Consider the following 13,244-nt stretch of genomic DNA (forward strand, 5'->3'; position numbering starts at 1 on the left):
CTAATAAAAAAAATTTAAATTCTACTTTTAGAACAGGTTCCTGTATCTTTTCTGTTCATCACAGATTTTCTCTAACAAGACAAAGTCAAACCATTTTAAGCCTAAAGTCCAACTATCAAAAATTATTAAAAGCAGAAAAGACACGGCAATTTTAAATTCATCTTTTTTTCCCTAATTTAATCCTAGTTAACATATAGTGTAATTATGGTTTCAGGAGTAGAATTTAGTGATTCATCACCTACATATAACACTCAGTGCTCATCTTAACAGGTGCCCTCCTTAATGCCCATCACCCATTTAGCTCCTCCCCCTACCCATCCCCCATTTACCCCTCCCCCTTCCCAACACCCCTCCAGCAACCCTCAATTTGTTCTCTGTATCTGAGTCTCTATGGTTTGCCTTCCTCTCTGTTTTCATCTTATTTTTTCTTCCCTTCCCCTATGTTCATCTGTTGTGTTTCTTAAATTCCACATATGAGTGAAATCATACGGTATTTGTCTTTCTCTGACTGCTACATTTATCTTCAAAACCACCATGCAGAATCACGTTAACAGTAATCATAGATAGCTTGAGTTGAAGACACTTTAGTTTTGTCTCCATTAAGATAATAAAATTTTGAAGGTTCTGAAAAGAGATATCCAGAATGGCCTATTACTTCTCAAAAATCAAATTCCACCATACGCACCTGGAAAATGAGACCGTAAGGCAGTGTCCAGAATGTTCGTTAGAAATTATCTCTCTTCTCTCACTTCAGAATTCACTTGTTAAGCAACACCCACGTTGAACTTTATGTCAGTTACTGTACAAAGCAAATCATCTTCTTTGACAGGTTTTCCTAGCTGGTAATGTGCTTAGGTAGCAGTTATGGGCCCTGAAGTTTTTTCCTAAGATGGATCTGGTAAGCCTACATCAAAGAGATACAGAAAAATGGACTAATGGCTTTTGCAGGGCTTTTTTAAAATATATACTTTTTTAAAGTTTATTTTTATTTAATTTGAGAGAGAGATAGACAGCAAGTGGGGGAGAGGCAGAGACAGGGAGACAGAATCCCAAGCAGGCTCTGCGCTGACAGACCAATGCAGGGCTTACTTAAACTCACAAACCGTGAGATCATGACCTGAGCCGAAGTCAATGGTCGGGCGCTTAACCACCTGAGCCACCCGGGTGCCTTCTTATCACCCAAGAGAAGGGAGTCGATGTAGCCCACCTGGGCAAGGTCCCACTCAACCACCTCCACTCACATTTCCACAGTGTGTGGCACTCACCAAAGGCACGGAGACTAGTGTCCTGGGGCAACGGGTTCCAACATCTAGACGTGCTAAATTTCTGCACCAACACAAGATTTCTCCTTGACCGTGAGCTCAATGTGAATCAAGAAAGGGATGTGACTGCTTAAAAAAAAAAAGAAAGAAAAAAGAAAGAAAGAAGAAAAACAAACAGACAAACAAACAAAAAAAAAACCCTGTGAATTTGCCCTGGAGCTCTTTTAATAGAATTGAGGGAGTGTTTGTCCAACTCTGCTTGAACTGGTCAGGTTGCATCCGGGGTTGTTGTATTCTTTTCTGAGAATTACAGTTTAAGAGGAACGATGGTAAACTGGAGCATGTCCAGAAAAGAGAGAACAGGGTGGAGGGAAAGCTTAAAACTGTATCATGTTGAGGAACACTGAATGAATTGGTGGAAGCTATTTATTCTGGAAAAGAAAGAACAGGATAACCTTTTTTTAATTTATTTTTTTAGTAATCTCTGCACCCAACATGGGGCTCGAACTCATGACCCCAAGATCAAGAGTGGCATGCTCTTCTGACTGAGCCAGCCAAGCGCCCCTGGGTAGGATCACTTTTTCAAGCGGGTCAAGGTCTGGTATGCAGATGAGGGAAATTTATCTGGCTGGAGAGCAAAACTAAGGACATGAGAGAAAAAGATATTTGAGCTCAACAGAAGGCAAACTTTCTGAAGACTATAGTGGTTAAAAATTGGCATTTATTCATTTAAAAAATATTTCTCAAAAAAATTATTTTTTAATGTTTATTTTGATTTATTTTGAGTGAAAGAGAGAGAGGCAGAGAGAGAGGGAGAGAGGGCCCAAACAGGCTCCGTGCTGTCAGCGCAGAGCCCAACGCAGGGCTCGATCTCGCCAACTGTGAGATCCTGACCTGAGCCGAAGTCAAGAGTCAGACGCTTAATTAAACCGACTGAGCCACCCAGGCGCCCTTTATCAGAAAACATTTTTTAAAATATTTATTGAGCATCTGCTATGTGTTCTGGGCCCTGAAGAAAGAGTAGTGACTGGTGGTGAACAGAACCCGTGGAGCTTTCATACTAGTACAGAACTGGGTCAGATGATGGCACATTTCTCATACTTGGAGATGTTTAATGAGGCAACCACAGATTGAGGGTTTTGTAGGAGGACACCAGGAATTCAGTGTGACTGGGCTTGCTTGATGATGTCTAACGTACCGCCAACCCTGAAACTCTCTGTTTGGGTTACTCTAATGTTGTACCGGATACAGTTGGATGGCTCTCCTGGCCATTGGTCAGAATGTACAATTCTGATTCTGTGGCTTAGCGGTAATTTCCCAATCAATGAATATATGCCGTGCTGCCTTCACTAAGTGTTCTTGGAGGGGTGGGGTGGCATGAAGGATAAAAGGAGAGGACAGTATAAAATTCCTTTCACGTGTAATGTACTGTGAAGGGAAACACTTTTCTTATTTCTCATTTTGACTCCCAAAGATGTGGCTGCCATGTCTATTTCTTTTCATCTGTTGCAACTTGCCATTTTTAGTTGGGGAAGTGGGAGTGCTCCCTTTACAAACCAATTTCTATTCTTTACTCTCTTTGGAAGAAGGTGAAGTAGGGGCGCCCGGGTGGCTCAGTCAGTGAAGCGTAGGACTCTTGATTTCAGCTTAGGTCATGATCTCACGGTTTGCGGGACTGAGCCCTGCGTCAGGGACTGTGCTGACAGTGTGGAGCCTGCTTGGGACTCTCTCTCTCTCTCTCCGCCCCTCTCCCACTCCCTCTCTCTCAAAATAAATGAATGAACATTAAAAAGAAAAAGAAAGAAAGACAGTGAAGTTAGTATGGCTAAAGATCACAGAATTGTAGTCTATTAAAGTGAAATGAGATGTCAGAGACAATTTAAATCTACTCCTTTCATTTTATACATGAAAAAAACGTAAAGTGGAGCACTTATAAATATCTGAATGCTGAGGAGGATGGGTCGAAATAAATACCTAAATACTAAAGACAGAAGCACTAATATTACTAGGATTTTAGGCAGAACATTTACTTTGGGCCAAGAAAGTTTTATAAAGAACCATGCAGGACTTCTAGCAATTACAAAGTTAATATTGAAATTTATGTTATTGGATGCATAAAATAATAGCGTAGACCCAGCCAAAGGGAGACTGTAAACCTGAAGATATATCTGGGGGCGCCTGGGTGGCTCAGTCAGTTAAGCGTCTGACTCTTGATTTTGGCTCAGGTCATGACCTCATGGTTTCATGGGTTCGAGCCCCTCTCTCTGCCAGTGCAGAGCCTGCTTGGGACTCTCTCTCTCCCTCTGTCTCTGCCCCTCCCCTACTTGTGCTGTCTCTCCCTCAAAATAAATAAATAAAAAGGAAAAAAAAGAAGATATATGTGAAGCAGGTACCTAAAATGTAGCACAGAGAGACAGTAAGATGGAAAATAGGGAAAAAGGCTAAAAAATAAAAGGCGAAGAGGAAAAAGCCCTAACATATTATGAAATCAATGTTGCCGAAGGGAATGAAGCCTTGCGTTAACCAGGTGGTTAAAAGTAGGACCACTATCAAAGTCTAGGTTATATGTGGGTGTTTTGATCATCTAATAATAGGATTATAAATAATGGCCATAATATTCCTGATCAGGACAAAGGATGACTGATTTGGGGATAATTCAATCTGGTGATTCTCAGAGGTACCAAATGTCTTCTGGAGAGGAGACGGATACATATTGTTCTGCCTTGATAGCATCCACAGACCCGTGTGTCTTCAATTGAGGAAGAAGGGTCATTTTTGAAAACAGGATCCCTGGGGCCTTCACCTAAATATAGAACAACTCCCTAAAAGAATAAAATCAGAAAGACAAAAACTCATTCTAGAAGGAAATCAGGACCATGATTCTAAGACCTTTCGTAAAATTATGAAATGCTTGTAAATTTCTCATATTGACCGTGTTTCTGTTATTTACTATTCTCTTCTAGTGATTAACAGTAAAAGATTGAAGATAAAACTAAATGTTTGTGGAGCAAAGAGTATGGCAGTTGGAGAGATGTGCGACAAGAGAAGTGGGCCGAGTCAGCTATGGCGGGAGCAGAAGGTGTCTGAGTTGGGGGGGCCCCTCAAAGATAAGGAGAGAAAAGGAGCTGGTTCGAGCCTGACTCTGAAGCTGAACAGCAGAAAAAGACCATGGAACTCTCCAACAATGTAGTCACTGCGGTCTACATAACTTGTTGTGCCTTAATACATGCGTTCAGTTGTGAAGTGACCCTGTAGGTAGAACCTTCTTAGGAAGGCTATTGGTAGCTCAAAAGCTTGGTGGAGTTATGTTGCTGGCAGTATGGTACTCTGCTACTCTGGATATTTTTAAAGCACTTTTCACTACAAAACCTCTAAAAACACTAGATTAAACAGAGGCACCTAGTGGCTCGGTCAGTTAAGCATCCAACTTCAGCTCAGGTCATGATCTTACGGTTTGTGGGTTCGTGAGTTTGTGGGTTCGAGCCCAGCATCGGGCTCTGTGCTGACAAAGTTTTATTTATTTAAAGCTTATTTATTTATTTTGAGGCACCGCGTGCACATGCAAGAGGGGGAGGAGCAGATAGAGACAGAGACAGAGAGACAGAGAGAGAATCCCAAGCAGACTCTGCACCATCAGTGCAGAGCCCGATGTGGGGCTCAAACTCAGGAACCGCGAGATCATGACCTGAGCTGAAATCAAGAGTTGGACGCTTAACCGACTGCGCCACCCAGGTGTCCCCAAAAATCATCTTTTTAAATGTATGGCCGAACTGGCAAGAAAGAAAGGAAAATTCTTAGTGGCCTGAACTGAAATGGAGGGATCAGGAATCCAGAGAGACATCAAAGCTGTAGACTGTCCCATGGCTTATGCAACCTTGCCTTTGTTGTCACCACCATGCAAAGCTCAGAATATATAATGTAGGACCTGGAAATTTCCTTAAATGCCTGGAACCAATAAGTCTCCCAGGTTTCGGTGAGGGGCTCTGTCTGCATGTTGGGGGCACACTTTTCAGCTCCGCTTTAGCCTCTATTTTCAGCTTGCAGAACCTTCAAGGTCATCCAGAGGTGAAAGCTTAGGACCTTTTCCTGGCTTTCTTGGCCATGCACAGAACCCTGGGCATGAGCACAGCCTATACTTGCATGTGGCCTTCTGGATTCTCAGGTACACATCAGAGCTTTTCAAGGCCTCTCCGTATGTCTCGTTCCTCAGTCTTTCTTTTAAAGCTTTTGGTTAGTCTAATGCTTTCCCTCCACTGGTGTCCATCACCTCAGGCAGCTGAAAAGCTAAGTAACTGCCTGTTATTATTTTTGACAAATGCTTCTGGGGAAAAAGCTTTTCACAGTAGGTGAGCTGACTTAGGTCAAATATAGATAGTCTTGCAAGTGAGTTTTTCCAAGAAGCCACCAGACAGGTCATAGAACAGTTCTCTGGGGATGAAGCTTTGAAGGATTTCCACAACTGCTTTCTGTTCCTTTCAGTTGCTGCCTGGCTGCTTGCTAGGCTTCATGGAGAACGAACGCAGGCTGCTGGTTTTCAAGACTATTGCAAAGCAGGATGAGACCAGGGCAAGTTAAAAATGCCACACAGCTCACTTCTTTTACTGTGATTGAGTAGTTTTGAATTTTGTTGTTTTGGTTTGTTTTCATGTATCTTTATCTAAAGAAACTTTTTAATTCATTTTTGAGAGACAGAGAGAGACAGAGCGCGAGTTGGGGAGGGGCAGAGAGAGAGGGAGACACAGAATCCGAAGCCGGCTCCAGGCTCCGAACTGTCAGCACAGAGCCCCCTATGCGGGGCTCGAACTCATGGAACTGTGAGATCGTGACCTGAGCCAAAGTCAAGGCGCTTAACCCACTGAGCCACCTAGGTGGCCTTGTTTGTTTGTTTATTTCAATTTTTTTAATGTTTATTCATTTTTGAGAGAAAAAGAGAAAGAGACAGAGTGCAAGCTGGGGAGGGGCAGAGAGAGGGAGACACAGAATCCGAAGCAGGCTCCAGGCTCTGAGCTGTCAGCACAGAGCCTGACGCGGGGCTGAATCCCACGAACCGTGAGATCATGACCTGACCGAAATGGGTTGCCTAACCAACTGAGCCACCCAGGCACCCCACCCCTTGTTTGTTTTTTGGGTTTTTTTTTGTTGTTTTTATTATTTTTTTAATTTGCATCCAAATTAGTTAGCATATAGTGCAATAATTATTTCAGGAGTAGATTCCTTAATGCCCCTTACCCATTTAGCCCATCCCTCTTCCCACAACCCCTCCAGTAACCCTCAGTTTGTTCTCCATATTTATGAGTCTCTTTTGTCCCCCTCCTTGTTTTTATATTATTTTTGTTTTCCTTCCCTTATGTTCATCTGTTTTGTCTCTTAAAGTCCTCATATGAGTGAAGTCATATGATTTTTGTCTTTCTCTGCCTAATTTCTCCTAGCATAATACCCGCCAGTTCCATCCACATAGTTACAAATGGCAACCCCTTGTTTGTTTTTAATGAACACTCCCAGATTGTTGCAAGCTTTTGGGTAAATATCAGAGTTATGTAAAAGTTGAATGTGACCATTTTGCCAGTTTCTTGTTGCTTTGTGGAGGAGAGAACTTTCAGAGGTCCTTACTCTGCTATTTTTGCTCATGTCACCTGAATAAGGAGTTGGAATAGGCATATTTTGTGCATATGGGAACCACGTGCCTCAAATAGCATGGTGTTCTTTTAAAAATTAGGCTTATGGAATCTAAGAGTAATAATGTAGCCCACTTACTAGTTAAGCTCCTATGGAAACACACATATTTTTCCACCACCTTCTTCTTCCTAAACTTGCTTTAGTTGTAGAGACTATAAAAGTGAATGAATGTGAATGAATAAATAAGTGAATCAATCAACCAGTCAAACAATCAAATTTGTGACTCATCAGAGGGTCCAGTTCAGGGGCTTAAACACAATGAATATTCAAGGAATGATGCTGAATCAAAATATATAGGCTCAAAATAGGCAAAGTTGACCAAATCTGTATTATATTTTATCCTACACATAACAGTAGCAAGTCTGTAGCTTTATATTTATCTCATATGCACTTGTGGCTCCTATATTGAAGATTTCCCACTTCCTTTAATGTTTATGGGATATATCTTAGTTTGAGTGGAAAATGAGCACTATCATATAGTTTTAGCAGTGAATTCTTTCCATTAAAGACAGGGGAAAAAGGACAAAGGAGGGATGGAAGAAAGTAGGGAGGAGAAAGGAAGATACCCCTGTCCCTTTGTCATGGTGGTAGCCATTGACAAATTTTGAAAGTATTTGACTAATACCTAGCAGAGGTAATTCTTTTCCATCAGAAAACTTATAACTAGCTCAATTGAGGGACATTAGTTAAAGAAGCTTGTCTGGAAATAATCTGAAAAGATCCTTGTGTCTCATGTCTTCCTTAATTTGTTATAATGAATGAGTCATAATATTTTAAGAGGATTAGAGCTGCTTATAATGAGTGCTACATTTAAGGGACTAAAGCTTTAGTAACAATATAATATAATGTGATTATGGTACAACATAATATGATGGGACAAGATAATATGATTCTTTCATTTCCTGTTTTCACTTGCAAATTACAAAAAAAAAAAAAACCAACAAAGCAGCTTTTTCTTTCATTCTTTGTTAGAGAAGAAAATGTGAAGGTTAAATAGTATCTGGCTATGTATACTCACACACTCACACAAATACTGTGTTAACTCAATTTTAAATATGGGTAATAAATTTGGTGTAATAAATCATTTTATCTCTTTACTTCTCTAAAACTCTCCTTTATTAATAATGAATATAAAAGCAGGCCTTCAATGGCTTTCTAGCAAAGGTAGTGCATATCTTAAAAAATTACTTTATCTGTATTAATACTTAAAATCATCGAATTAAAAGCAAACTGTGTTATTTTCCTCAGTTCTTGTGACATTAAGTCACAAGACTCAAATTTGAAAAACACTGAAAAATAGGAACGTTCTTCAAGACATCAGGCCTGGTCTGTTTAGTCTTTGTCAAGGAAAAACAAATAGAAAGATAGTTCCATGTTAAAAGAGAAAAGAGGGGCGCCTGGCTGGCTCAGTCAGTTAAGTGTCTGACTCTTGATTTGGGTTCAGGTCATGATCTCATGGTTTGTGAGTTTGAGCCCCGAGTTGGGCTCTACGCTGACAGTGCAGGGCCTGCTTGGGATTCTGTCTCTCACCCTCTCTCTGCGCCCCCCCTACTCTCTCAAAATAAATAAATAAACTTTAAAGAAAATGGGGAAAAAAGATCAAAACAAAGTAAATCTGTGACCATTGATGAAACATTTTTTTTATGTTTATCTTTTTGGGTTTGTTTATTTATTTATTTTGAGAGAGAGAGAGAGAGAGAGAGAGAGAGAGCACAAGCAGTGGAGGGGCAGAGAGAGAGAAAATCCCAAGAAGGATCCCAAGCAGGCTCCAACTGTCGGTGCGGGACCTCACATGGGGCTCAGACCCACCAACGGTGAGATCATGACCTGAGCCGAAACCAAGAGTCAGATGCAGGTGTTCCTATCTTTTTTCTTTTTTTTTTTTAATTGAGGTATACTTATGGCACAGTCTAGGTCCCCTTTCCAGGTAAAATGTTGCCCTAGCTCCTGGGGAGCCATCAAGAAACAACGTCCAAAAAAAAAAAAATTAAGAAAAAAAAAAAAAAAAAGAAACAGCGTCCAATTAGCAGCCCTTCAGGGACTGCTGTTACTACACAGAGTTCCCTTCCCAGGGCCATGCCCTTCTAGAGTGGCTCACCTCCAGTGATGGCTGAAATGGAAGTAGGAAGGCCTGGCCATCATGCCCCAGTGGGGGATAATTCTTACGGGTCCATTTTCGCTTCCCAGGTCCATCTATGGAGACGGTCCTACCTTTGCAGCTCAATTTCTCCCCCTGCCCAGTTGTCTCCCCACCTTCTACACACAGGAATGGATCCTAAGGGCACAGCCTCATATCCGATCATTAAGCTGTCCCTGAGTCTTCTTTTAGAAGAACCCAAACTACGACACATGATAGACATCAGACAACCTCCAAATAAGGAACTTTTTTTTTTATGTTCTGTTTTCTTCAAAAATGTCAGTGTCATCAAAGACAAAGAAAAGCTATGGAAATGTTCCAGATTAAAAGACTAAAGAGACATGGCAAGTAAATGTTACATCTGATGCTGACTGCATCCTATACGAAAGAAAAATAAAAGGCCCAAAAGAACATTATTGGATCAATTGACAGAACTGGAACATGGATTAGAGGTTGGCTGACAGTATTGCATCAACTTAAATTTCCTCTAATTATTAAGTATGCAATGGTTATGTGGAAGAATGTCCTTGTTCTTAGGAAATAGACACTAAAATATATAGGTAGGGGCACCTGGATGGCTCAGTTAACTGTCCGACTTCGGCTCAGGTCATGATCTCGCAGTTCGTGAGTTCTAGCCCCACCTAGGACAGCCCGCTTCAGATCCTCTGATTCCCTCTCCCTCTCCCTCTCTCTCTCTCTCTCTCTCTCAAAAACAAACATTAATATATATATATATATATATATATATATATATATATATGAGGAGAAGGAGGCATGAGTTGTGCAACTTGTCTCAGGAAAACTACATGGACCCATACACAGAATACAAAAATAAATGGAGCAAAATTTTAACAATAGGTAAAAGGGATTTGAAAGAATTCTTTGCCTTCTTCTTGCAAGTTTTTTGCAAGCTTGAAACTATCTTCAAATAATACATTTAAAATACATAAACAATTATAGGTCAACCAGATACAGCAAAATGTTAGTCATCGATCTAGATTATAAGTATGTAATTGTTCTCTGCACGATATTCTTTCAACTTCTCTGAATGTTTGAAATTTGTCATCATAAAAAATTGGAAAAATACACAGGCTAGGATATTTGTTATGGCTCAAGTATTTAAGGCTTGCAAGACTATACTTTTTGGAGCATGATGTACTGATTTCAGATAGGAGCCACAAATTGAATGGTTAATTTATCTATGATTAAATGAGAGAATACATATCAGCATGCCAATTAGACGCCCTTGTCTAAAGTAGAGCTCTTTAAAAATTTTTTGTCAGTGTTTATTTATTTTTGAGAGACAGAGAGAGACAGAGCGTGAGCAGGGGAGGGGCAGAGAGAGACACACACACAGAAGCTGAAACAGGCTCCCGGCTCTGAGCTGTCAGCACAGAGCCTGGCTCAGGGCTCGAACTCACGAGCCTTGAGATCATGACCTGAGTCGAAGCAGGCACTCAACCGACTGAGCCACCCAAGCACCCCTAAAGTAGCACTCTTTAAATCATTATTTACCTCCTCACTCAGGGAAATCCCATTAGATATACAGTGTAAGCTCTGAGTCCCAAAACTCTTTTTTTTCTTTTTTCAGTTTATTTATGTATTTTGAGAGAGACAGAGAGAGCACAAGTGGGGGAAGGACAGAGAGAGAGAGAGGGAGAGAGAGAGAGAATCCCAAGCAGGCCCCAAACGGTCAGCTCAGAACCTGATGCAGGGCTCAAGCCCACAAAACCATCAGATCAGGACCTGAGCTGAAGCCAAGGGTCAGACACTCAACTGACTGAGCCACCCAGGCACCCCAAAACTGTCTTTTTAAATTCTCCGCTATATCCTTAGTTGCAAGAACAATTCCCAGAACATGGAATAGGCCCAATAAATATCTGTGGAAAGAACGAGTGAGGAAGAGCTTAAACAAAGATGATTTTGGTATAGTTAAATAATTATACCTACTAACCATGAACTCCTGTCATTATGGTCAACATGAAATTTGGCTTTACTTGTTTGGCTTACTTTCTCTTTCTTATTACAGGTTGGGAGAATCAGAATTCTGGAATTGTTTCAGCAACCCAGTAGTTTATCTGGATAAAGCTGAGCCAGGGAAGCTTGAGGTAGTGCTGCTGGGCTCCGGGAGGGAGCAGCAGATCCTTCAGGAAGCAAGCCCGTTGGCAGATTAAGTGTATACAGTGACCTTGAGGAACGAGGTGCAGCTGCTCCTGGGGGCCTCGGAGGGAAGGACTCACCACACAGGACAGAGCCGACTTGAATCCCGGAGAACTGATGCTCCACCACGCGTGGAGGAACGAAGTCAGCCAGCTACAGGAAGCCACGCGTCGGAGAAGATAGCTTAGTTCTTAAGCAAAGCATCGACACTCACTCAGTAAGGCCAGAAATAAATAAAGCTGCGGGAGACGGCCCAGCCAGGAGTCAGAATGCAGAAATCAGGACTGGAAGCAAGACCCGAGAGGAGCCTAAACAGATGTGGAAATAGAGTGCAGTAGCCTGGCAATCAGTTTCGTCTTATTTGGATGTTTGCCCACGTGGAGCTGGGTGGAAGTGTTAACCACAAAACAACAGCCTTCCCATGATCAAGACCTCCCAGCAAACCACTGGGGCTTGCTGATGGTGCTGGTGGCTAACGGGGGCTCAGTCCCAACTGGCAAGTGTCACCCTGAGACACAAGCTGCTGTTGTTTGAGGGCACCCTTTACATTTTACTTGACTGTACTGTACTTAACATTTCTACTCCCAGCTCAGAGTTGAGGCAAATTGACCAGAGTATAACCAAGAGCCTTTTTAATTTTTCGTCTTTATCCCCCTGCCCAGTACCCTCCCACCTCATTTTCAAATCTAGAAAGCTGATTGCTCCTTAGGCAACTTTTATTTAAAATAATTTGTTGGGGCGCCTGGGTGGCTCAGTCGGTTAAGTGTCTGACTTCAGCTCAGGTCATGATCTCATGGTTCATGAGTTCGAGCTCCACTTTGGGCTCTGTGCTGACAGCTCAGAGCCTGGACCCTGCTTCGGATTCCGCGTCTCCCTCTCTCTCTCTGCCCCTTTCTGCTCATGCTCTCTCTCTCTGTCTCTCTCTCTTAAAAGTAAATAAACATTGGGGCACCTGGGTGGCTCAGTCGGTCAAGCATCCGACTTTGGCCCAGGTCACGATCCCGTACTTCATGGGTTCGATCCCCATGTCGGCCTCTGTGCTGACCAGCTCAGAGCCTGGAGACCTGCTTCAGATTCTGTGTCTCCCTCTCTCTCTGCCCCTCCCCCATTCATGCTCTGTCTCTCTCTGTCTCAAAAATAAATAAACGTTAAAAAAATTTTAAAAAAATAAAAAATAAAAAAAATAAAATAATTTGTTGGGGCACCTGGGTGGCTCAGTCGGTTAAGTGTCCGACTTCAGCTAAGGTCATGATCTCATGGTTCATGAGTTCGAGCTCCACATTGGGCTCTGTGCTGACAGCTCAGAGCCTGGACCCTGCTTCGGATTCCGCGTCTCCCTCTCTCTCTCTGCCCCTTTCCGCTCATGCTCTCTCTCTCTGTCTCTCTCTCTTAAAAGTAAATAAACATTGGGGCACCTGGGTGGCTCAGTCGGTCAAGCATCCGACTTTGGCCCAGGTCATGATCCCGTACTTCATGGGTTCGATCCCCATGTCGGGCTCTGTGCTGACCAGCTCAGAGCCTGGAGACCTGCTTCAGATTCTGTGTCTCCCTCTCTCTCTGCCCCTCCCCCACTCTGTCTCTCTGTCTCCCCAAATAAACATTAAAAAAAAGTAAATAAACATTAAAATAATTAATAATTTGTTTAAATTTATAATTAAATATAAAATTATTTGTTTCAATTTTGTAATTAAATTTAAAATTATTTTATATTGAATATTGAATATATTCAATATATATTGAATAAAAACGTATCCTTTTAACTAACAGACCCAGCAGATATCTAAAGTGTTTCCAGGGTGACATCTTATTATACTGCTTAAAAAAAATACACACACTCCTCAACCTCATGACACATTGGAGTGAGAATTAAAATCAGTACAGTGGTCTTAATACAGAACTATACCGTGAGACATGATTTGTAATACGTAGGTGTCCGGAAAAATACGATTTATGGCTGGGTTTTATTTCAGATACCTTACCCATTTACAGTGATAGTACCACATAATGTT

General features: G+C 41.7%; 1 protein-coding gene across 17 annotated transcripts in view; it reads right to left on the reverse strand.

Moving 5' to 3' along the window:
- The window catches only part of CMKLR2 (chemerin chemokine-like receptor 2), a 92,225-nt gene that overhangs the window by 21,979 nt on the left and 57,002 nt on the right, over positions 1 to 13,244 (reverse strand). For 6 of the 17 annotated variants that reach the window (XM_045034383.1, XM_045034379.1, XM_019838523.3 and 3 more), the window contains 3 exons: positions 11,316 to 11,543; positions 1,266 to 1,391; positions 686 to 904 (listed from right to left, as the gene is read on the reverse strand). The exons of 4 other annotated variants lie outside the window; for them this stretch is intronic. The gene's annotated coding sequence lies outside the window, so the exon portion shown is untranslated. The remainder of the gene's footprint in view (positions 1 to 685; positions 905 to 1,265; positions 1,392 to 11,315; positions 11,544 to 13,244) is intronic. 7 more of the 17 variants (XM_045034384.1, XM_045034381.1, XM_045034386.1 and 4 more) reach the window with 4 other exon arrangements.

The sequence above is a fragment of the Felis catus genome, chromosome C1, assembly GCF_018350175.1.
Source record: "Felis catus isolate Fca126 chromosome C1, F.catus_Fca126_mat1.0, whole genome shotgun sequence".
Classification (NCBI taxonomy): Eukaryota; Metazoa; Chordata; class Mammalia; order Carnivora; family Felidae; genus Felis; species Felis catus.